The sequence below is a fragment of the Schistocerca piceifrons genome, chromosome 3 (genome assembly GCF_021461385.2).
Source record: "Schistocerca piceifrons isolate TAMUIC-IGC-003096 chromosome 3, iqSchPice1.1, whole genome shotgun sequence".
Classification (NCBI taxonomy): domain Eukaryota; kingdom Metazoa; phylum Arthropoda; class Insecta; order Orthoptera; family Acrididae; genus Schistocerca; species Schistocerca piceifrons.
The window spans coordinates 174,529,965-174,545,897 of record NC_060140.1 but is presented as its reverse complement, the minus strand read 5'-3'; positions in this window follow the sequence as shown (position 1 = coordinate 174,545,897).

Below are 15,933 nucleotides of genomic sequence, written 5' to 3'. Positions count from 1 at the left end.
AATTCAACCTGATGAATGAAAATTAAATACGTAAACCACAAAGAACATAAAATTTCTGGAACTTAGATTTTGATAGACTTGTAATTCATCGGCTCCGTATAATTAAGGCAGTAAGATTTTTAATGAAATTACATTAAAGAATAATCAGTTACCTTTTTTAAATTTGTTTTTAGTTAATTTGCCTTTCTTTCCTTCTGTACGTACGAACTTTGTTGTAGAACCTCTTATTTACGTGTGGTAATAAAAATTCATTTACACAGAATTAAGTACATTTGAAATAACGTGAATTCATATTAACTGATTAAGAATATTTAGTTGAGAATTAAATCCTTTACATAATTCGGCCTTGGCACACATTTTCTAAATGCAGTGGTTTTTTTTAATTATTTACTGAATTCTTTCCCGGCGTTAGCTATGGAACACAAGACTGTCTCTATTAGCAGAAAATGGTTAAATATTGCCAAGCCGAGGTTTAATTATCATTGATAAAACACACTTCACTATACATTTAAGTTATTTGAAAGAACCAAAACTGTTAATTTCAACGTTAACTATCCGCCTATGAATGCACAAATGTGAAACTAGTAATAAATTCCGTCAGTCTCAGGATCGCTGTAAAAGAAAAACATTTTCTTAATTCACTGCTAATTTTTATCTGCTCCCGATTTACGGGTTTGGTTAATTTTTCTTAGCGGAACAATTTTTTTAAACGTGCCGCCGCTGCAAATCGTTCGGTCGCGGCACAGCCCAGCAACACCGCTAAAAATGCTGAAAATTCTTTAAAGAAATATTATAGATGACATGGGCAAGCTAATTTACATTAGTAATACACACTTTTGTTAAATTATAATGTATTTAGACCACAACAATAATTAAACTTACATTAGTTTGAATTTCTCCTCTAATGGCGGCTAAATCTAGATACAGACAAAAGAAGTCTACCCATTCATAAAATGCTACGTCACAGGTTCCTCTCACTTTCAGCTCTCCAGGAAGACGACAAAGAATACACACTACGTGGTGCTTTTTATACTACTGCTGACCATTAACATCTCTTTGTAATCTTACAACATTATTTTCCTCTGTGGCTGAATTTTACATTTTTGTTATCGCAGATATTGACACATTTCGCAATTACATTATGAGTGTAGAAATATTACAATCATAAATACATCGAGAATATTACTACAGAAAATATTACAATAATAACGAATGTCCTTTACACAAAATTAAATAATATTTTTTGTTAAATAATTACAGTATATACAAATTGCTTCATAGCGGCGTATATAGTACAATTAAATTTTAGTTCATTAATAGTGTGAGTGTTGGCAGGGAACGTTACAGATTGTCAGATGCAAAAATTTACGCTAGTGACGCATTTGTTAAAGTTCAGCAAACAGTCAATATTTATATCACAGAGACAATGTCTGCGGTGAAACCGGTTCTAAACAGTCATGTGTTGAAAAGCTGTCAGTTACTGCCCGTCCATTAAAGAAAAAACGCTGTAATACGAGTCTTCCACGTGAGAAGCCCACGATCCCGAAATAATAACGACTAATGGGAAAAGCGAAAGCAGCTATTAACATTTCATCTGCGAGAGAACGCTGTGTATGCTAAATACCGTTTTTACAACTGTGGCGCGTTCCCAAGGACAAATCCTGCTATCCCTACAACGAGGGCTAAGTTCTTTTTTCTTTGCACCAACTTGCCGTGTACGTTGGCGCCGTGTAATACAGGCAACGCGAGATTACGGTTTGTATTTAAAGCACTCGCGTCAGTTTATGGGAGGCGGGCCAAGAGCTCTGAGCGAATTTGCAGGTCTGTTAAGCGCAGCACACTAGTACGGCGTGCTGCAGCGACGCGCTAACGCGGAATACTCTCGCACTGTTCCGCTCCGCAGCAAAGGTCGTTGGCTGAGCGGCGGAAATAACCTCGCAGCGGATCTGAGGAACAAGACGCTGTAGGACGATAGACGTAACAAAAGAGGGGAGGTGGGATTACGTCACAAACTTGAAGCCGTTGTCCTCCATCTTAACTAGTCCAAAATATTATCTTCACCGTATTCATACCCCCATAGTTCACCGCGGTTAAGCCGTCGGCACACGGACCATGCATCCGAACGTTGAGCGTTGAGCGTGCCGAGTTTTTGACATCATAGCGTGGAATAGCACGTTCGGGAGTCTTTGCGAACGTGCAGAGCAATATCCAGCAAGTGAGATATTCTGAGCGTGCATCTGAGCGTTGACCAATGAGATGGCACAACGCCACCTACGTCACACGCGCGCCGTCTCCCTTCAGTACAGAGTTGTGAGGCGCCGTATTGGCATTCATTTCAAGTCTATATGTATATATGCCGTTTCTGAGCACCAGCAAATTGAGAATCACTGGAAAACCCGTTGTTAACTGTGTGATTCGTTCCAATAAAATAATGAGAAACATCATACTCGTGGCAAAAGAATTATTGTAACTTGCGTATTATGAGAGTAGGCTATTTGTAGGTAGCGACACACAGAAGATCCACACAAAACAAATAGTTCTTGGTACAATTTGCTACACTTAAATTTCAATTACTAACATATCTACAATTAAGGTTGTCAACGAGAGGTATGTTGTTAGTGTAGTGTGATGACTAGCGTCACTGTCCGCTGTTGAGTTTTTTGTTGGGGTGGTGGTTCGCGCCTTGCCACTTCCAATTTTTTTTACCTAACATTCTCGTTTTTATTAGGTTCTAATACTTTATTATTAGTTTAATAAAAGTATATACTATAATATTTGATGTTATGTAAATATAAGTTCACCTTTGGTTGAGGGGTGACTTTGTTTGATTGGCTTAATCTACAGGACAGCTACTTGTATAAAGATATTTTGCTCCTTTTTCTTTTACGCTTCGTAATTCACATGTTGCAAAGATTCTGCTACAGGGTAAGAACAGTGATCAAGTAAGTCTGACCTTGGTGTTTTACTGAAATGTGGGAATGATGAAATAATGTTTATCTTATGTGGAGAAGTATTCCAAATTTGTACCGCACTGTCTGTAATGGAACTTTTATAAGTCTGTGTCCTTATTGATTGGACATGGTACTTCCCTTTTCGTGGACGATGGAGAAAATGTGCGTTTTAATAGAGCTAACGTGGGAATTTTACGAGCGCTAATTGAGTAAATAATGTGATTTACGAACTAGAAATATCCGTCAACTGCCGCTGGAGTGCGTTGCGATCGTGTATACCACGTTGGGGCCCACGTACCGTATGCACAAGTCGCATCGTTCCTGAGCGTTCAGCAGCACGTTGAACTTGGCACGCTCAACGTTAACGTTCGACAGCACGGTCCGTGTGCCGACGGCTTAACACTTCCTCGTGACGTCACTCTGACTGTGTCGTATTACTAGAGCAAATACACATTTAAGAACAGAAAAACGTTCGAAATTGCCTTCCTGACTCTGTGTTATTCAAGTAAGCCCTACAATTTTAGGTATTTAAAATAGTTATTACATGTACATCACAGAAATAATGAGCAAGACGCTCGTAAACAGAGTATGATAATGTTTTGGGCTACATAAAATGGCGCCCACTCTGGCTCCAAAACAACGTACAGCGTAAGTCTCTTCTTTTGTTTTACATCCATGTGTAGAACCCAGAGAGGAGCAATATCTATGCAACGGGTTTTGCATACTGCTCCCATGTTGTCCACCGGAATGTTACTTCAGTTGATCATATCCCTGTTTGTTTACATTTTGTGCATCAAATAACTTATATTATTAAGGTGTCATTAAGTCATAATTACCTAGGCAACGCTTTCATTGCTAATCCTTTTCATGTTAAAATCAAGAAACTGGTGTTTTTTAGTGCTTGATATTCGCACAGTCGAGTATAAAAAACAGTTTTCTAAGTTGATATGAGGAGAATTATGGCGTAACTATATATCTAGGTGTTGAACCTGGGCCGGCCGCTGTGGCCGAGCGGTTCTAGACACTTCAGTCAGGAACCGCGGTGCTGTTAAGGTCGTAGGTTCGAATACTAACTCGGGAATGGATGTGTGTGATATCCTTAGGTTAGTTAGGTTTAAGTAGTTCTAAGTCTAGGGGACTGCTGACCTCAGATGTTAAGTCCCGTGGTACTTAGAGCCATTTGAACCATTTGAACTGAACCTGGAAGGAAGAAACTAGTAACTAACGTGGCAGCTCAATCATACCGCAGTAAAATATGACAGAATAAACCTTCTTTACGTTTCCGTACCTGAATCGGCAGAAACGGAACCCTAGCAGGATCACTTTCTTGTCCACCTCTCTTTGTGTTGGACGGTTAAGACCCTTTTTTTCTCAGGAACAGGTAGACTGTTGGAACGTTTCTTTTTATTCGTAAATAAATTTAAGCCCCAAAACTAAATTCATGTAAACCTACGTAAGAAACGCTGAATTTTTGTATTGATTCGGTTAAAATATGTTCAAATGTGTGTGAATTCGTAAAGGACCAAACTGCTAAGGTCATCGGTCCGTAGACTTACACACTATTTAGTGTAACTTAAACTAACTTATGCTAAGAACAATACAAACAACAATGCTCGGCGGGGACTCGAACCTCCGACGGGAAGGGCCGCGCAGTCCGTGACTTGGCAGCTATAACCGCGCGGCCACTCCGCGCGGCTATTAATTCCGTGTATTGTCTTTCAGTTGTCTTATAATGTAATACCGTAATGAATTCTTAAATGTGAGAGAGCAATTGTATTTTTTAATTGGCAAATAAGAATTAGACGCAGCGCAAGCGGCGTCAACAATCAAATTTTATGCGATCAGCCGCGCCGGAAATAAGTACAGAGAAGTCTCTCATACACTTTTCCATGCAAGAAGCTTCCACAACAGGAAGAGACTGAAGAAAACTGAGAGTGAAGTTGCCTTCAGTTGTCTACTTGTACCTAAATACGAGCACCGTCATCGCTCTCTCGAATGATTTTGTAACAAGCAGTTGTACTTGAAAGATATTTTCAAGGTATGTAAAGTATTTATCTATGTAAAAGCATCGCCAATATATGAATAATTGTTATTGTTTACCAATTTTCATTTCAACAACATTAACCTTGCCTGCCAACTTTTCTATGAGACCTAGGAGAACTGTAAGACTGGCGACTTATCGTTTGTGGCTGCCGAACATCATCAATGTTCGAATTTGTAGCAGCCACTCGTGCATCGCTGAGGTCTGTTAAGCAGCTCTGTAAACGCAGTTTCCGGGTAGCACTTCTGTGCATAACGCGTAATATTAATGATCGACACACGGCCAACAAACGATGTGCGCGGTCAGTCCACTCCACAGTATCAAAGCAGGCTAGACAAATTCTTGAATTATTAATTTTTCCTCTCTTAGAGATAAATTTATCTGCGCCGTGTGATAATCTAAACTTAACATTTCTTTTAATTAACAGAAGTCCAGTTAATTTCCTGTTCTCGAAATATATTTTTCATTTACCACTAAAGAGGGCCACACAAAATAGAGAAAACTTTCTTCTTTGAAAATAATAATTCAGTGTCATGCTGAAATGTTTGCCAAATGGTAAGGTCTATGGCTTCTTGGCAATGTGAAAAATTCAAGTTTCTAAGTTAATGCAATAGAAAGAAACAGGCGCCTATAAATAACCCTTTTTTCTACGGAACGGGTAAAGATATCGAGTTGAAATTTATTTCGTGCTAACGTCTACGGTCCCTTGGCGATGTATATAATTGAAGTTTTAAGTCAATGCAATCAAAAGATACGGCCGTATGTGTCATATATTTTGATGCTTGCACACTTAGTCATCTGAGCCTAGAAATGCATCTCCTCTATCCTCGCTGTGTCTGGTGGTCTAGTGCCAGAAACGGAGGACCAGTCAACACGCCTTCCTCACAGGTCGTCTAAGGAGGTGCTCATGCCACTGTCTCACGTACCGCCGTCGTTTATGGCGCACGTCGCGTCACAGCTCTCTCATATATCGAGATTAATTCTGCTATGTGACCACGGTTCTCCCTGTAACACTCTTCTTCGGGCAGTTCCAGTTCCGCGTAACGTGGTCGAAACCGAGTACCGAGCTGTCAGGAGGCTACGAGTATGGGAAACGATAGACCACCACTTTCTGCTAACTCAGTGCACGCGACGTGGTACCAAGGCACTAACAACGAGACACCGGCTCCACGCTATCGCATTGACGGGCTGCCCACTTTACCCAAACTGTCATCTCCTGGACACCGATGAACATAGCTTGACGTGTCGTTTTCAGGCGTTTGGTGATTTACACACAAGATCTTAGCTTGTTATCTCTGTGTCACACCTGATGTGATTGAACTTCGGACCCACCTGTGTCCGGATGACTATTATTTTCCCCGCGAAAAATATAATGCGCTTACATGGTTCAAGGGAGCAACCCTCGATAACATCTTCGGCGAACGGGAGAAAGTGGAGCTTGATTACTGGTGGTACCTGAAAACGCTCACAACGCTCTTGACCGCACACCGAGATACCGTACGCTCTTTGCAAATTATTTACACAGTGTTTTCGTTACTCCCGCCCTCTAGTTGGGGAGTGCCGCGCAGTATCACACCGAAGAAAGAATGATCTGAATCACAGGGTGTGAGATTGACTGATTCACTGAAAGCTCGATTCACTGAGGCTTTAGCGATGCAAAATGAGTCTGTTGATATTTTAGACGGCGTTGTTGGAGACAGAAAACGCCAATTGCAGTGGAGAAGAAAACTCCAGTTGCACCATTTCTTGAAGAAAGGTTCTTTTTCCTCAAGTAGCACTCTTAATATGCAAAGATATTTTAGCTTATGCTTTGAATCACATTTTTGGTAACATTCTCTAGAATTTTCATTTGTACACAGTTGCTAATTCTAATCGTGAAGTAAAAATAACGAATAAAGATAAAAATTGTGACCCATGGAGCCTGTGGCCTTGGGAGAAGATGGATAGTTCATTTTTTATGGTAAGGTAAAAATATCGATGCCAAATAGCGATACGTTTGACCTTTATATTTTTCATTTTTATTCTTACTTATTTGTGTGTGTGTGTGTGTGTGTGTGTGTGTGTGTGTGTGTGTGTGTGAACGAGAAAGAGGCAGAGGGAGGGAGGGAGAGAGAGAGAGAGAGAGAGAGATTAAATTTAGTCGTATAAGGCCATAGGTACACCAACAAAAAAAAAAAAAAAAATTGCTAGCGAAAAAAAAAAAATACACAGGAGATCCTGAGTTCATATCCAAAATTAAAAACATTGGTAGAGCCCGTGCCTGAAAATTGAGAAGTAACGGGATTGAATCTCGTTTGGAACACAAATTTTTCAGTTTCCCAAGTTGGGTAACTGGGGTACGTTACGGACACGCAAGCCGCTGAAGCGTCCAGTAGAAAAGACTTATACCAAGCCATTGAGCCACACGAAATTATAATTAATATATATTTATAAGTAAGTAGGTTCGTATAGAATATTCAGAGCGTTGGTCCTACTCGCACATAGCCGATCCCTTCTTTTTAATATTACACACATTATTTTCAGTCGGTGCTCCCAGTATCCTTGCATTTACACACTGATGTGTTTAATAATTTTAACATGAACTGCGTTAAGTGAAAAACTGAGAAGACAAAATACTGAGGCTTGACATCACCTCTTGCATTAAAAGTGGTTCGTTATGAAGTGGACATACCATAAATTTCCCATAAAATAAAAAAAACACACATCTTCATGCTAATGAAAATAATTTATTATGGCATTATTGGCTGGAAGTTCCTAAAGAGGATGTTCAGCAGCATCTTTGAAAGTTCTTTACACTGCAGACTGAAATTTTCACTCTGCAGCGGAGTGTGCACTGATATGAAACTTCCTGGGAGGTTAAACTGTGTTCCGGACCGAGACTCGAACTAAGGACCTTTGCATTTCGCGGGCAAGTGCTCCAACATTTGAGCTACCCAAGCAAGACTCATAAGCCGTCCTCACAGCTTTAAATCCGCCAGTACCTCGTCTGCTACCTTCCAAACTTCGCAGAGGTTTGCGGATCTTGCAGAACTAGCACTCCTGGAAGAAAGGATACTGAGGAGGCATGGCTTAGCCACAACCTGCGGAATGTTTCCTGAATGAAATTTCCCTCTGCAGAGGAGCGTGCGCTGATTTGAAACTTTCTGGCAGATTAAGCCATATCTCCAAAATATTCTTTCCTGCAGGAGAGATAGTTCTGCAAGGTCTGCAGGAGAGCTTCTGTGAAGTTTGGAAGGTAGGAGACGAGGTACTGGCGAAATTAAAGTTGTGAGGACGGGTCGTGGGTCCTGCTTGGGTAGTTCGGATGGTGGAACACCTCCTCAAGAAATGCAAAGGTCTCGAGTTCGAGTCTCGGTCTGGAACACAGCTTTAATCCGGCTGGAGGTATTTTTCAACAGTTGTCCATCCGGAGAGAAGAAACCTACAGCCTAAAGTGCAATCCGAACTACGTTTCGTTCCACGAATATCTTCACATCAATTAGAAGCGAACGCTACTGTAAAGACAGACTGAAAAATTCCGGTGACTGACCAGGATTCGATCCAGTGACCATACGGTCTCCAAATTCGTAATTCTAGACCACTGAACACAGCACCCATCATACTGAAAGATCCGGATGTATTCCTATCTCTGATTCCTCTACAGTTTTTGCCCTTCACAGCTCCCTCTAGTACCATGGAAGTCATTACCAGATGTCTTAACATACGTCCTATCATCAGGTCCCTTCTCCTACCAGTCTTTACCCATATGCCTTTCCTTTCCGAATCTATGCAGAACCTCCTCGTTCCTTACCTTATCTGTCCATCTAATTTTCAACATTCGTCTGTAGCACCATATCGCAAATGCTTCGATTCTCTTCTGTTCCGGTTTTCCCACAGTCCATATTTCACTACCGTACAATGCTGTGTTCCAAACGTACACGCTCAGAAACGTCTTCCTCAAATTAAGGCCTATGTTTGATACTACAAGACTTCTCTTGTCCAGGAATGCCATTTATACCACTGTTAATCTCATTTTGATGTCCTCCTTGCTCCGTCCGTCATTGGTTATTTTGCTGCCTAGGTAATAGCATTCCTTAGATTCACGTACTTCATGACTATTAATTGTGATGTTAAGTTCCTGGATGTTCTCATTTCTGCTACTTCTCATTACTTTCGTCTTTCTTCGATTTACTCTGTCTATATTCTGTACTCATTAAACTGTCCATTCAATTAAGCAGATCATGTAATTCTTCACATTCACTCAGGATAGCAGTGACATCAGCGAATCGTGTCGTTGATATCGTCTCACCTTGAATTTGAATTCCACTCCTGAACCTTTATTTTACTTTCATCAATGCTCCTTAAGTGTACAGATTGAACAGTGTGGACGAAAGACTACATTCCTGTCTTACACCCTTTTTAATCCGAGAATTTCGTTCTTGGTCGTCCAGTTTTATTACTCCCTCTTGGCTCTTGTACATATTGTTTATTACCCGTCTCTCCTTATATATTACCCCTATTTTCCTCAGAATTTCGAACGTCTTGCACCATTTTACTTTGCCGAACGCTTTTTCTTGTTCGACAAATCCTATGAATGTATATTGATTTTTTTTTAGTCTTGCTTCTACTATCAACAGCAACGTCAGATTTGCCTCTGTGTTGCCTTTACCTTTCATAAAGCGAAACTGATCCTCATCTGACACATCCTCTCATTATGTATATAGACAGTTTACACATACCGGAAATCGAAATTTGGATCATTTTTGCCTGCTATCGACATCGATACTGGCATGGTTTCAAAATATGTGACATAAATGATCATATCTTTTGACTTAGAAACTTCAATTTTTCGCACCAGCAGAAGACCATAGACTTTAGTATGAGAGAAAAATTTCAACTTAATACGTTACGTGTTCATAATTAAAAGAGGTTTTAAGGGTTGGACAGACAGAGAGACAGACACAAACAAGAGATGGACAACAAAGTGACCCTATAACAGTTCCGTTTTTACCGACTGAGAAATGGAACCCCAAGAAGACGATAATCATGATGGATTTAACTAAATAACGAGAATATACTACAACTTACCTAGAAATAACTACAAATTTTCTTATTTATAGAAGGTCATTAACTTAACTGTTGCAAGGGACGGAATCGGTCTCGACATCTTGATGGACAGGGCATCGGTACGGACGGTTTTCAGATGTTATCCTTTTCATTTTGGTTGCGAATCGTTGTACATTCGATATATTAATTCTTCAGCCACTGAAATCTATGGACTAAAATAAGTGAGAGTTTTTAAGATTTGTGATGAATTATACACTAACGATTACAGACACGACATTTAGTTTGAGTAAAAAAACTCTGAGAAATGCAGTATTTACCATGCACAATCACAAATGGTCCCAGTCTAGACAGTTGCAAATAGAGAACTTTCCTGGAATGTTTCAGTTCAAATTTGAAATTTTGTGAATTGTTCCAATGTTTTTCCCGAGGGATGTGGTTTTATGTGTTAACAGGGTGACTGGGTCACCCATGTTTTTTGTAAGTGGTCAGCCAGTTACATTTCGCTGTGCCTTTCTTTTAGCTCCTTTATAGTTTTATTTGTGTTTTAATCCCACATGTAGCTGCTTTTACTCTTTCCTTGTTGTTTTAGCACATGTGAGATAGGGTGATTGCGTGGTCAATACGAGTGTATGAGGTTATATCCACATTCGTTGGTTTTAATGAGTGTTTGGGCACTGACAACCTCGCCTTTGAGAGCTCATAAGCTCCACACACACACACACACACACACACACACACACACACACACACACACACACACACAGAAGTGGCCGTGCGGTTAAAGGCGCTGCAGTCTGGAACCGCAAGACCGCTGCGGTCGCAGGTTCGAATCCTGCCTCGGGCATGGATGTTTGTGATGTCCTTAGGATAGTTAGGTTTAACTAGTTCTAAGTTCTAGGGGACTAATGACCTCAGAAGTTGAGTCCCATAGTGCTCAGAGCCATTTGAACCACACACACACACACACACACACACACACACACACACACAGACACACACACACACACACACACACACACACACACACACACACACACACACACACACCCGCGCGCGCGCGCGCACACACACACACACCCGAAATGTTGCACGGCTAACACTTGCAGTTGTTGTATACAGTGCGGGCAGAGTCTCGAAAACAGTGTTCCCAGCTAGACATGGCGTTTCTTTTTGATGCTGAGTGCTTCCAGTAGTGATTGGGTAACAAGAAGAACCATTCGGTCGGAAATAGCTGAAGTTGCCTTGGTCGTAAACTGTAAGGCGTCGAAGCAGTTTGGTGATTATAGATCGCGCCCTGAGATATCGCGTTGCATTCAAAATGGTTCAAATGGCTCTGAGCACTATGGGACTTAACTTCTAACTAACCTAAGGACATCACACACATCCGTGCCCGTGGCAGGATTCGAACCTGCGACCGTAGCGGTCGCGCGGCTCCAGACTGTAGCGCCTAGAACCGCTCGGCCAGCCCGGCCGGCTCGCGTTGCATTCACCGGTTCTTCTGGCAGAGCGGAGAAGTTGGAAACTACGTAGCAAGCAGAGATACAAGTTTTGACTACAGGTCAACCAACGAACAATCTTTGAAATCCACAAGTCTTCTCTCTCCCATTTTCGTTAATCAAACTCAGTAATCAACTTCACGAGTGGGATACTCATATTGTGAGAAGTAGCAAAGGCTGAGGGGCGGGTGCGAAATTGTAATACATTTGAATAAAGAAGCCTGTGTAGTACAGACTGTGAACGTAAGGGAGAACAGTAGCTGCATGGTAAAAAATGATTAACGTAGTGGCATTCTCTTCCCGCCAGTTCTCATACTGAGTGTTGCACAAAGTCAGAAATGTGTGGCGAAGTACGCATAAAGTGTTACGAGCCACAGCATTCGCCATCAGAATTCGTTCGTTAACAGGCTCGTGCTATGACAATGAATGTGTGAAAATATTATGGGTTGAAGTCGAGGAAATGTGCTCGTCGTGTTATTATCAGTAAACAAATTCCTAATATTTAGGCAGAAATATCAAGTAACAAAGAGAAAGCAAGATTAATTTAAAATCATACATAGTTATTGCAAAAATTCATAAAAATGGTGTTCGTCTCATGAGACCACGTGACCAAAATGTCGTGGAAAGTGTAGAATAATCAACACATATTGTGAATTTTCCTTTTTTGTTATTTGTGCTTTATGGGCTGATGTTTGGGAAGCTCTTAGAATCTGGAGACAATAAGAGATAATTAAAATATATGTTATGTAACTTTGTAGTTTCTGAAACAGATAGACAACATGAAGGAATTTCATTATTGTTAATAGTTTTAAGTCCGTATTGCTGGGCATATGTGAGCGTTCATCGAGAGTAGAATACATAACGCGCATACTGTCGATCCATTGTTCATCCGACCTATCCAATAACAAGGGTTATATTCACGAAACATGTCGTACAGTATTGATGTCTAGCATGACGTGTTCTTTTTGCACGCTTTTAAGCGGGTCAAACCTAAAAACGCCTGGTTAAAATGATAATATTTTTGTGGGTACCTTCTAGGTGTGACAGGTATGGTGGAAAGCTCTTATGTATGTCAAGTGATGTCCACCAACTAGTGCATGTACCTGGGGAATTCTTCGCGTCTGTTCGTCTTCAGTTCATGGTTATCGCTACTAGAGAAATCAATTTACAAACTTTAGTAAAGGGCGGGTGTGGGACGGAGGTTTTCTGAAACGCTATTGTAAGAAAGTATCAATGAAACCATGGCAATCAAGAAGTCATGGGGTTTCCCCATGTTATTGATGTCGAAGGCAAAATCCGAGCACTGCAGCGAACAGAGGTTATCCAGCATGTCACAACAGAGATACTCACTGTCCGAAATAAAGCGACTTGTAAGTAACCGAACAGTTACGTAAAACTTTCTGCATACGACGCTCTGAAGCATACTGGAGTCCCCTGTACTAGTGCCAGTGGCGAAGCATCGGTCCAAAACTGTCTTTATTGTGCAACATCAGAAGTGGGCTGTTACGGTCCGGCGGCGTGTAGTCTCGAGTAACATATTATGGCGCATGAACCGGATTGATTTAGGCATGCTGGAGGTAAAGGTCAAAGGAGGAAATATTTTGCAAGCATTAGTGCGAGAACATACACGATGGAGGCAGGTATATGGTCTGTGGAATGTTGCTATATTCTACGGGGTGAGTTTTTGATGTGTTTGGATATATTGCCTTCAGAATGTACACGTAATTTACATTATAAAAATTATCAAGGTGCAGCCGTCGACTTAAGGGTGAGAGTGTGCACTCGCTCCCACAATCCGCCATATACATTAACGGCTTAGAAGTATTCGGAAACCTTCTTTTCTTGGATCTTCAGTCTTCTCCCGTGCCAGCCTCTTCATCTCACAGTAGCACTTGCAACCTACGTCCACAATTATTTGCTGGATGTATTCCATCTGTCTTCCTACATCTACATCTACATCTACATTTATACTCCGCAAGCCACCCAACGGTGTGTGGCGGAGGGCACTTTACGTGCCACTGTCATTACCTCCCTTTCCTGTTCCAGTCGCGTATGGTTCGCGGGAAGAACGACTGTCTGAAAGCCTCCGTGCGCGCTCTAATCTCTCTAATTTTACATTCGTGATCTCCTCGGGAGGTATAAGTAGGGGGAAGCAATATATTCGATACCTCATCCAGAAACGCACCCTCTCGAAACCTGGCGAGCAAGCTACACCGCGATGCAGTGCGCCTCTCTAGCAGAGTCTGCCACTTGAGTTTATTAAACATCTCCGTAACGCTATCACGGTTACCAAATAACCCTGTGACGAAACGCGCCGCTCTTCTTTGGATCTTCTCTATCTCCTCCGTCAGACCGATCTGGTACGGATCCCACACTGATGAGCAATACTCAAGTATAGGTCGAACGAGTGTTTTGTAAGCCACCTCCTTTGTTGATGGACTACATTTTCTAAGCACTCTCCCAATGAATCTCAACCTGGTACCCGCCTTACCAACAATTAATTTTATATGATCATTCCACTTCAAATCGTTCCGCACGCATACTCCCAGATATTTTACAGAAGTAACTGCTACCAGTGTTTGTTCCGCTATCATATAATCATACAATAAAGGATCCTTCTTTCTATGTATTCGCAATACATTACATTTGTCTATGTTAAGGGTCAGTTGCCACTCCCTGCACCAAGTGCCTATCCGCTGCAGATCTTCCTGCATTTCGCTACAATTTTCTAGTGCTGCAACTTCTCTGTATACTACAGCATCATCCGCGAAAAGCCGCATGGAACTTCCGACACTATCTACTAGGTCATTTATATATATTGTGAAAAGCAATGGTCCCATAACACTCCCCTGTGGCACGCCAGAGGTTGCTTTAACGTCTGTAGACGTCTCTCCATTGATAACAACATGCTGTGTTCTGTTTGCTAAGAACTCTTCAATCCAGCCACACAGCTGGTCTGATATTCCGTGGGCTCTTACTTTGTTTATCAGGCGACAGTGCGGAACTGTATCGAACGCCTTCCGGAAGTCAAGAAAAATAGCATCTACCTGGGTGCCTGTATCTAATATTTTCTGGGTCTCATGAACAAATAAAGCGAGTTCCTCTACAGCTTTTGCCCTCTACAGCTCCCTCTAGTACCATGGAAGTAAGTCCCTGATGTCTTAACAGATGTCGTATCATCCTGTCCCTTCTCCTTATCAGTGTTTACTTATATTCCTTCACCCTCCGATTTTGCGCAGAACCTCCTCATTCCTTATCAGTCCATCTAATTTTCAACATTTGTCTGTAGCACCACATCGCAAATGATTCGATTCTCTTCTCTTCCGGTTTTCTCACAGTCCATGTTTCACTACCGTACGATGCTGTGCTCCAAACATACAAAGTCAGAAACGTCTTCCTCAAATTAAGACCTATGTTTGATACTAGAATACTTCTCTTGGCCAGGAACGCCATTTTTACCAGTGCTAGTCTGCTGTTGATATCCTCCTCGCTCCGTCCGTCATTGGTTATTTTTCTGCCTAGGTAGTAGAATTCCTTAACTTCACGTACTTCATGACTATCAGTTGTGATGTCAAGTGTCTCGATTTCTCATTTTGCTACTTCTCATTACTTTCGTCTTTCTTCGATTTACTCTCAATGTGTATTCTGTACTCACGTGACTAGACTGTTCATTCCATACATCAGATCTTTTAATTCTTCTTCACTTTCTCTGAGGATAGCAATGTCATCAGCGAATCGTGTCGTTGATATTCTTTCATCTTGTATTTTAATTCCACTCCTGAACCTTTCTTTTATTTCCATCGTTACTCCTACGATGTACAGATTGAACAGTGTGGGCGAAAGACTACATCCTTGCTTTACACCCTTTTTAATCCGAAAATTTCGTTCTTGGACGTCCACTCTTATTATTTCCTCTTGGCTCTTGTACATATTGTATATTACTCGTCTCCTCCTATAGGTTAGCCCTATTTTTCTCAGATTTTCGAACATCCTGAACTAATTTACATTGTGAAACGCTTTTTTCAGGTCGACAAATCCTTTTAATGTACCTTGATTTTTCTTTAGTCTTGCTTCCATTATCACCCGCAACGTCAGCCTTTACCTTTCCTAAAGCGAAAGTGATCGTCATCTAACACCTCAATATTTTTTTCCATTTTTCTGTATATGCTGAAACATCCCCTTTGAACAATTTATATATAACTGTGCTTAACCTGACACACAATACTTTGTTAGCGCAACGCAATCTGACTTTCAAAATTCCCTACAAAAGAATGGCACTGACTAACAGTAAACTATACCTTTCACAAATCACTTACCTCACAAAAATCTTCGCTGCTCAAGCTACTGCAATACAGCAAGCGCCACTACTGCCAGCTAAATAAAAGATTCAAACTACTAA